Below are 10,843 nucleotides of genomic sequence, written 5' to 3'. Positions count from 1 at the left end.
CACAGGTACTCACCGGACATGGCTGCTTCGGTGAGTACCTGCACAGAATAGGTAGGGAGGCCTCAGCACAGTGCCACCATTGTGGACATGCCCAGGATTCTGCGCAGCACACACTCGAGGAATGCCCAGCATGGCAGCCCGAGCGGCAGATCCTGGTGCAGCACATAGAAAGAAGAAAGAAAGAAAATACTTTATTCAAGCATATTGCAACACACAGTACAATTGCAAATAGACAAAACAATTAAAAAAAAAACACGGTTATAAGACTAGTTACTAAAAAAATAAGACAATATGTATAAGTATATAAATAAGACAGAATCCTTATAAAAATGTAAGAGTAAAAAAAATAAAAAATAAAAATACAATACATAACTAAACTTCTATGTGCTGCAACAAACGTGAATGGGGACAAACTCAGAGAATGCCATGAGCAGGTAGACTGCGTCTTGGCTCTGATTTTCAGTTAACCCCGTGGCGTAATGTTGATCGGACGGCTGTCCGCGTGCTTGCTAATGGTGCCGTATTAATACAATTTACTGTATATTTCTGACACGTGAGACACTCAGGTATCACGGTAAGTACCTCCATTTTATTATTAACGGTAAATTTAAAATTTGTGTGTAACGAAAAATTATACAAGGCGTCATGGAACACTACCTATCATTATTTCCAGGAAACAAATCGAGCCAGATGTACTCGTACCTACAGTATCGACGATAACATGATGAGCTGCCAGTTCATACTAGTACCACGTCGAACAATGGAACCCTGCCTCCCTGTCTATGAGCCACAATCTATAGGTAAGTTAAAATATAAATTAAGTAGACTACGCTTTGTGATAATTATATTAGAAATTATATGGTCTCATTGTATTGTACAATAATAGCCTACATAAGTAAATGATAATAACAAGTAGTATCCTCAATTAATGAATGAAATAAAAGTTCTAAAATGAAATGTAGGGAAATATGTATAAATGTATTGATATTTTATTTACGTGCATGTGTGTGTGAGTTAATATATAATGTTATTGTTCTTTCCTATATGTCAAGATACCTACGTAACACGCACGGGAAGAGACGCGCGGGCGGAGGAGGCGGGCAACGTCATCGGCGCGGGCGGTGCGGTGGTGGTACGAGCCGAACATCACTCACGCTTGCGACCTCCGACGGCCACGGACGATTTCTATTTAAATATTGTTTGACCGGGAAACCCTAATGTAATTAAGAGGCCTATTAAACCAGCAAAATACAGTCCACTCTCTCATTTAAGTCCCAGGACCCTAACATTGGTCCTTCAGGATTCGCCGTCTTAATTAACGCGGATTTAACGGTCAGTGCAACTTCAAATCTCGAAGCACTTTAGTTGTGGTCTTCAGCTGTGGAGGAGCTTCGAGGCACTCTTCATTATCATCGTGTCATCGAGGATACTTCGCTTAGCAACCGCACACCTACGCTCGAGAAAACAAGTCGTCCACGTGCAACGGACTTTGGACCCGTGGAATATTCCAAGCGATCGCCACTTAAGACAAAGGATTAAGCCACGTTTTACTGTTTGGTGGATTGGTCATTCGTGAGTCGTTCCAATTTTATTTATAACAATTTATTATAAAAATAATAATCAGCCAGCTTATTTCTGCGAGACAAACCATTTCTTCACTTTTACTCAATTTCTTACTTCTTTTCCATTATTTCACATTTAAAACCATAAATGTTAATTTCATTGCCTAAAATATTATAGCCATAAAGCTTGCATTAGCGCACAATTTGTTTTTTAGCGCCCGAACAACGGAACATGTGGCACGTGTTTGCAAGTACTTATCGCTAACGCATCTTTTTCTTTGTTATCGCTTCGAGCGCTGCATTCCATTTTTTCATACGCACCTTTTATTTAATTTGACCCTTTTTTGCAATGGCTTCCGAATTGAAATCGCTTATTAGAAAGCGTAGTTGTATGAAGGGCAAGATGACTATTTTTGATAAATATCTTGATGAATTTAAAACAATAGCCCGGCCTACTACCGTACAACTCTTAGATTTAGAAAGCCGCTTTAATAAATTCGATGCCTTATACGCAGAATATGATCAATTACAGGATGCAATCGATGTGATGTCCGAATCGTCTGACGACGAGAACAATGAGCGAGAGGAATTTGAGACGCAATATCACCAACTCGTGGCAGAGGCGCGCAGCCTGCTGGGCGCGCGTCCCAGCTGCTCCACCGAGGCGGCGCGGGACGGCTCCGTGTCGGGCTTCGAGGACGCATGTGCAGGTGGTCTTAAATCCAATTGCGTTAGATTGCCTAAAATAGATTTACCCGTTTTTCACGGTCACTATCAACACTGGTTAGAGTTTAGGGATACATTTGTTTCTTTAATTCACTCGAGATCAGACATGGATAATATCAGTAAATTACATTATCTGCGCGCATCTCTTAAAGGTAGTGCATTGTTGGTCATCGACAATTTAGATTTTAAAGCCGATAATTATGAGGCCGCGTATAAATTATTATGCGACCGATATGACAATAAAAGATTACTCGTTAATAATCACGTCAGGGAACTTTTTAATGTTGAGCATATGCGTAGTGAGTCATGTTTTGGTATTCGTCGCCTTATAGATGTTACTAATAAAAACCTTCGCGCACTTTCAACTTTAGACCAACCGACTCAATATTGGGATACATTAATTATCCACATGATGGCAGAAAAACTTGACAGTGTTACTCACAGGGTTTGGGAGGAACACAGAAATACTCTCGAGATGCCACCTTCTTTAACAACATTTATTACATTTCTCAATAACAGGGCGGACTTATTAGAAACATTGCAAGAAAGTAAAGGTAAAACGTATAAATCCGAGTCTCATAAATCAAATACCAATCTCTTAATAGCAACAAATAATAACAATTTAAATAAATCATTAAATAAATTTCATAAAAAATCAATAGCGTGCCCAATTTGTAATCAAAATCATTATCTTTTTGCCTGTGACACATTCAGAGCCCTACCTATAGAAAGTCGTATACAAAAGGCCAAAGATTCAAAGGTCTGTCTTAATTGTTTACGTCCAGGGCACTTAGAAAATAAATGTAACCTTGTACCGTGTAAATATTGCAAAAAAAGGCACAATACATTATTACACATACATGAGCCTATAGTGCATTCTGAGCCGCCTATGCCTTCCGTTAGTAATTTTGCAAATTCAAAGAATGTGCAACAGTATACTACTCCTGCGCACATTTTGCTGTCCACAGCGCTCGTGAAGGTGGTCGCCGGCGCGAACGACGTGCGCTCGGCTCGGCTGTTACTCGATAATGGCAGCACGGCTAACTTCGTTACTCAATCACTCTGTGGTAAGCTGGGTTTGTCGCGGCGTACTACGAGCTCCACAGTAACAGGTATCAACAATAATACTTCATCTATTACACAGTCTTGCAGCCTTACTATAAAGTCGTTCTATAATGACTATAGCATGACTATTGATTGTCTTATTTTACCGCAAATAACTAAAGCATTGCCGGTTTCATTTATTGACATAGACCATATTCCTCTTCCAATGGGAATAAGTCTAGCTGACCCTTCTTTTAATGTCCCGTCAGAAATTGACATCTTAGTAGGGGCCGATGTATTTTGGTCAGTCTTATGTAACAATTCCATCGATTTAGGTAAAAATCAACCTAAACTATATGAAACGAAATTGGGTTGGTTGGTGTCTGGGTATGTACCCCGCCTTAAGTCACCGTCTTCTCCTGCAGTTTGCAATTTTGTAAACGAGGAAACCAATCCAGACTTAACTCGTTTCTGGGAATTGGACACCATAGCAGCCAAGCACTCTTTATCTTCTGAGGAACGTGCCTGTGAGCAGAGCTTCTTAGAAACGACTACTCGCAAAGACGATGGCCGTTTCGTTGTAACAATGCCGCTGAAGGAGGACCCTTCGGTCTTAGGCGATTCGTTTCAACGAGCTAAATTTCGTTTCCTCTCCTTGGAGCATAAGTTTTTGCGAGAACCTGTTTTTAAAGACAGGTACATGGAGTTCATGGGCGAGTATGAAAGCTTAGGTCATATGACTGAAAATAAAGAGTCTTCGTCTGGCAGTCTTAAATATAAAATTAATTATTTTCTTCCTCACCATGGCGTGCTTCGCGAGTCGAGTCTTACTACGAAGCTTCGAACCGTTTTTGATGCTTCGGCAGCTTCCGATACAGGTGTGTCACTTAACGACATTCAAATGGTCGGACCAGTTGTACAGGAGGACCTTTATTCCATTTTGTTACGTTTTCGACAGCACAAATACGTCATCACCGGGGACATCGAAAAAATGTACAGAGCGATTGAACTGAACCCGTCTCAACGCTCCCTTCAACAAATAATATTTAGGTATGATTCATCACATCCTTTAAAAACCTATACTTTAAATACTTTGAGCTTCGGTACAGCTTCAGCGCCATACTTGGCCACTAAATGTTTAGTTTCTTTAGCATGTAGTACTTCCGATAGTGACGTGAAGCGGTCAATTCAACGCGATTTTTATGTTGACGATTACATAAGCGGTGCGTCGACTATCGAAGATACAATTAGAATATGTGAAGGCGTTATATCAACTTTAAAGTTAGCCCGATTCAACTTACGAAAGTTTCAATCAAATAGTAAATACATCCTTAATCAAATTTCACCTTATACTGAACCAGATAATATTTTAAATATTTCAAGTACTGACAACGTATCTTCAAAAACATTAGGACTCCATTGGATTTGTGATGCAGACACACTTTCATTTTCCATACATATTGAACATAATGATAAAATTACAAAACGTCAAATATTATCAGTCATCAGTCAAATTTTTGATCCCTTAGGTCTTGTAAATCCTTGTATTGTAGAAGCCAAAATTGTAATGCAAAGACTTTGGGTTGAAAAGTGTTCGTGGGATGAAGAGGTTCCGCAATACTTAAGAAACATATGGCTTTCATTTGTTAACACTATGCCACTTCTAAATAATTTAAAGATTCCTCGCTGGGTACTCGCAGACGACTCCATAAGTCATGAAATTCATGTTTTTTCAGATGCATCAGAGCGGGCTTATGGAGCTTGCCTATATGTGCGTTCAGTTGATAGCTCAGGGTCGATTCAGGTACACCTTTTAACCTCAAAAAGTAAAATAGTTCCCATAAAACCCACAACGACACCTCGTCTTGAGCTTTGCGGAGCGTTATTAGCTGCAAGGTTGTGTAATAAAGTTTTAAATTCATTAACCATACCCATTATCACATGTAAATTCTGGTGTGACTCGACCATAGTTCTGGGGTGGTTAAGTACACCACCAGCACATCTTAAAACCTTTGTTCGTAACAGAGTTAACGAAATTCAAGAGAGCACCGAAAGTTACACGTGGAGTTACGTACCGTCGAAGGATAATCCGGCGGATCTTGTTTCTCGCGGGGTGAAGGCTGACCAAATCAGCAGTTCGTCTCTTTGGTGGTCAGGACCGTCTTTTCTGACTAAAGACGAAACTGAGTGGCCTAAAATGCCCAATGTGAAGCACGATCTACCTGAGTTGATTATGTGTTCATTCGCGCTTGATAATCATTCTAATGCCGATCCCATAACTAACCTAATGAAAAATAAATCAAAATTAACTCATTTGCAACATATAATAGCATATTTACTGAGATTCATTCATAACTGTAGAAGTAAAAATAATAAGTTAACTGGTTGTCTCACAGTTCATGAGCTTCAAAATTCATTAAATTTAATAACACATAAAGCACAACTTGAAATGTTTCCTGACGAATATGCTATTCTTAAAGCTGGCAAATCATTACCTAAGAAAAATCGATTGACTTCATTAACTCCATTCTTAGATTCAAATAATATCATGAGAGTTGGTGGCAGATTAGATAATTCACCTTATAGTTACGACATCAAGCGCCCCATCATTCTTTGTAGTAAACATCATTTCACCAAAATACCTTTTCATCATTTCCATATTAAATATTTACATGCCCCACCTCAACTTCTTCTAGGAACTTTAAAACAGATTTATTGGCCCTTAGGTGGCACGAATCTTGCAAAACATATTGTACACAAATGTATTCGTTGCTTCAGGTTCAAAACTGAAACAGTTCAGCCCATCATGGGGCAGTTGCCCACATCGAGAACGAATTTAGAATATCCATTTCTACATTGTTCAGTTGACTACGAGGGACCGGTGTTGATAGCAGATCGCAAAGGAAGAGGTTGCAAACTTATTAAATCTTTTTTAGCAATCTTCATTTGCAATTCGACCAAGGCCTGTCACATCGAGCTCGTCACGGCGTTGTCCAGCGACGCGTTTATAGCCGCATTAAAACGTTTTGTATCACGTCGTGGTGTACCATCATCCATCACGTCCGATAATGGTACCAATTTCGTAGGCGCTAGTAACGAGTTGGCTCAGTTCCTTTTAAACTCCGATCTTCAAGGTCACGTAGCTCAGGAAGGCATCGACTTTAAATTTGTGCCGGCTTACACCCCCCACTTCAATGGTTTAGCTGAAGCTGCTGTTCGTTCCACGAAATATCACCTTAAGCGTATATTACAAACAACTCATTTTACATACGAAGAGATGGCAACCTGTCTCGCCGAAATAGAGGCTATATTAAATTCTCGCCCTCTTACTCCTTTCGCCACTGATCCTTCCGATTACACGGCTCTTACACCAAGTCATTTTTTGATTGGACGCTCACTTCTGGCCATTCCTCAGCCAGCAGTGCCTGACACCAACATAGTTCGTCTGGAGCGATATAAGAGAATTCAGCTCATCAAGCAGCACTTCTGGAACCGGTTCTCCACGGAATATGTCAGTCTGTTGCAGCAAAAGGTCAAGTGGCAAAAATCCAACAACGAACTGAAACTTGGGTCGCTTGTTTTAATAAAGGATCGGAATCTTCCACCCCTTTTGTGGTCTTTGGGGCGCGTCATCCAGCTCTATCCTGGTAGCGACGGCATCAGTAGAGTCGCGGAACTGAGGACGAGGAGAGGCACAATTCGTCGAGCCTTTAATAATATTTGCCCCCTTCCAGAGTTTTGAAGTCTTCTTCATCGCTTCAACCCGGGGAGCATGTTAAGATACCTACGTAACACGCACGGGAAGAGACGCGCGGGCGGAGGAGGCGGGCAACGTCATCGGCGCGGGCGGTGCGGTGGTGGTACGAGCCGAACATCACTCACGCTTGCGACCTCCGACGGCCACGGACGATTTCTATTTAAATATTGTTTGACCGGGAAACCCTAATGTAATTAAGAGGCCTATTAAACCAGCAAAATACAGTCCACTCTCTCATTTAAGTCCCAGGACCCTAACACTATACTTCTAATAAATAAGCCAAATAGTCAATATTATTTTCTTTGTTCCTTAAGTAGTAAATTTTTAAGTTTATATTTAAAACTCCCTAATGATTTCAGGCTACGAAGAGGAGGAGTCAGGTTGTTCCAACACTTCGTGGCGCTGTACCTGAAGCTGCCCCTGAAAGCAGCTGAGCAATAGGACGGGTACCACAATTTATCCGGAGCTGATTGGGTTCCATCTTTTAAGTAATCTCTAGCCCACCCCAGCTTACTAAATAGATACAAAAGTTCTTTATTTTTTATAATACCAAATATAAGTGTGGCAAGGTGTAATTGCCTGCGAAGGTCCATTTTTAATATGTTAGCGGTATTGATGTACGGAGTAACATGGCAGCCAGGTTGGATATTAAAACAAAAACGTGCGCAGGCATTCTGTACTCGTTGGATGACTTTTTTAGTACGTGCTAGAAGCCGTGGCCCAATGAGAGTATCCGCGTAATTGAACTTAGAAAGAACAAGGGCTTCACAAAGGTTAATGCGCAAGGTTACACTTAGGTAATTTCTTATGCGGTATAAAGTTTTTAGTCTATAATAGCAATTACGTACAATGTTTAAGTTATGCTTCTCGAATCTGAGGTGTTCATCGATGACCACCCCAAGGTTACGTGCCTCTGGCACTCTATCGATTGCTTCTCCATTTAAAATAATAGCCGGACTTTTTGCACTAATCTTGCGGACCTGGGTAGGTGTTCCCATAATCAAAAAAAGTGTGTGTGTGTCAGCTACGACGCACGATTGGAGTTTACTCCTTACGAATGATAATTATGATATATATCGAATAGAAAAAAGGGTAGGTAAATGAACGCATCTGCTAAAATGATAAGAGAAACAAACATATATCTGTAATTATTCGGATTATTTATATTACTTCAATAATGCGTATTACATAAAGTATGTTACAAAATAATATAAAATAGCGCCATCTAGTGGCAAGTTTTATAAATTGTAAGTTTGCAAGTTTATCAATCTATGTATTTTGGTTCCAAATATTATAATGGTAACTTAATATAATTGTTTATATTAAAGTAAATTTTAATATAATATAATTATTTATATTTAAAACAATGTTAAACGTTTTATAACTTAAAACTTAATAATTATAATTTCTTTGCCATCTATAAAATATCCTTGTTGCAATTTACGGATGAAATTTATATGAGACTCAATAAACATGTTATTATATGTAATTTGGATTGTTTCTGAATGTTTTATAATTCTAGAATTCATTTAAAACGTATTGCTAATTTTATATAACTTATTTTGAACATAATTCATTAGCAATAATTCTGTAATAAATATTAAATAATACTGTTTTGATTTTGCCCGTTTATCGTTGATAGATGGTGCTGATCAATAATGCATCCATTTTTATAAGTTAAATTAATATATCAGTAACTTACAAAAGCCTCTTTATGTTAAAAACTTATTTTGCTAATATTATATCTTATTCAATTGCTTATTGATTTTATATGTTACTCTTCTTTAAAAACGTTCATAAAAGATTGTTAATCATATTATGGCGCCAATGTTCATATTTTTCACAGTGTTTATAAATGATCAAACCTATAACTTAATTTATGCAAAAATGTAAACAAATTAGTTAATGACGTTTTAATGTTTTATATATTGCTAATTATTTTTATTGTAATAATTACTTTCATATGGGATTTGAACTTACTGTATTTTAAATTAATAAAAGCACTCTTGATTCATATTTTGGTTACCGTTACGCCTCAACTTTTCGTGTTACACTTGATTTTACTCCTCATAAAATTTCCGTACCGGGCCTTATAACTCAAATCGTTTCTTAAGGAGTAAACTCCAAAAATTTGTTTTTTTCGGATTTAGTATTAAAGCGTTCCGTTCTGACCACTGCGCAATACAATTAAGGTCAGAATTTAGATTCGCCACTGCAACATCAGTGTCACTCGGTTTAAATGATATATATATTTGTATGTCGTCTGCATACATATGAAATTTGCAGAACTTTATATTTTCTGTTATATCTGCACTATATAAAATGAAAAGGAGAGGACCCAATATAGACCCCTGAGGCACACCTTGATTGATATCCTTGGAAGATGAAAGATTTTCTGAACTATTACTACCATTTCGAAGTTCGACCATCTGAGACCGATTCCTAAAATAGCTATCAAACCATTTTACGGTGTTAATGCTAATGCCATAAAACGCAAGCTTAGAAAGCAGTAATGAAATATTTAGTGTTTCAAAAGCACGTGAAAAATCTAATAAGGCCAAAATTGTACCATCGCCTTTGTCCTGCGCTGTCAAAATATCGTCCACTACCTCAATTAATGCTGTGGTGGTGCTATGCCTTCCTAAATCCAGACTGCCTGAGAGGTAAAATATTGTTCAACTCGAGGTAGCGGATTATTTGATTAGAAACAATACGTTCAATCACCTTCGACAGGCATGGAAGGATGCTGATGGGTCGTAAATCGGATAGGACAGTTGGATTGTTTATTTTTGGTATGGGCTTTACAAGAGCTCGCTTCCATGCGTCAGGGTAGACACTTGTTTCAAACGACTTGTTAATTATGCTTGTTATAGTAGCAAGGCAGTTAGGTAATGTCATTTTCAACATATCAAGTGATATGCCGTCACTCCCCACTGCGTTGGAACTTAGAGAATTCAAGACTTTAGCGACTTCAATATCAGAGACAGCATTAAATTGGAATGTTTCCGACGAAAACCTGTTGAATTCAAAGGAGGTGAGTATTGATATAGTAACATCATTTATGCCAGGAACTTGCAGGAAGTGGTCATTAATCACATTCGGATCGTCAAAATGCGAAGGCAGATAGATATTATTGTCTTTTATTTGCACGTGCCGCTTAATATGTTTCCACATTATCTTAGGTTGTTCCAAATTCGAATTGATATAAAAGTTAAAATATGCAGCTTTTTCATAATCAATAGCAGTACTTACAATGTTCTTAAGCTCTTTGTAGTAAGCTTTATGTGAGCTTAGCTTAGTTTTACGAGCTCTGACCTGCGCCTGATCTCTCGTTTTCATCATTTCCTTTATATTGTACGTGATCCAAGGGTAATTATTTTTATTTTTAATATAAGATTTTTTAATTGGTGCGTATTCATCAAAAATTTCTAAAATTATATTATTAAACGAATTGATCATGTCATTTACATTATTTAATGTCAATATATAATCCCAATTTATACAATTTAAATCTTCATTGAAACTATTCATATCTATACTTTTTAGTGATCTAAACGCAACCCACTTAGGTTTGAAATTTATTTTAGGGAAGTCAATTACACACGTAACAAACGCGTGGCTACTTAGTTCTTTAATGTAGTCAACATTGACGCAAGATGCAGGCGCACTGACACAAACCAGGTCCAAAAGAGTTTCACTGCTGTCCGTGTAATGCGTAGGTTCTAGTACTAATTGTGAAAGATTATTAGCGCTT

General features: G+C 38.1%; 1 long non-coding RNA gene across 1 annotated transcript; it reads left to right on the top strand.

Moving 5' to 3' along the window:
- Positions 1–447: 447 nt before the first annotated feature.
- LOC140746673 (uncharacterized) lies at positions 448–7,649 on the top strand. Its single transcript, XR_012102801.1, has 3 exons — positions 448–574; positions 674–800; positions 7,449–7,649. It is a non-coding gene; the product is annotated as an uncharacterized LOC140746673 (long non-coding RNA).
- Positions 7,650–10,843: the final 3,194 nt, after the last annotated feature.

This window comes from Epargyreus clarus, unplaced genomic scaffold (assembly GCF_041222505.1).
Source record: "Epargyreus clarus isolate Ecla_fem2 unplaced genomic scaffold, WU_Ecla_fem_2.2 ptg000013l, whole genome shotgun sequence".
Taxonomy (NCBI): domain Eukaryota; kingdom Metazoa; phylum Arthropoda; class Insecta; order Lepidoptera; family Hesperiidae; genus Epargyreus; species Epargyreus clarus.
This window is presented reverse-complemented; position numbering and strand designations above follow the sequence as displayed.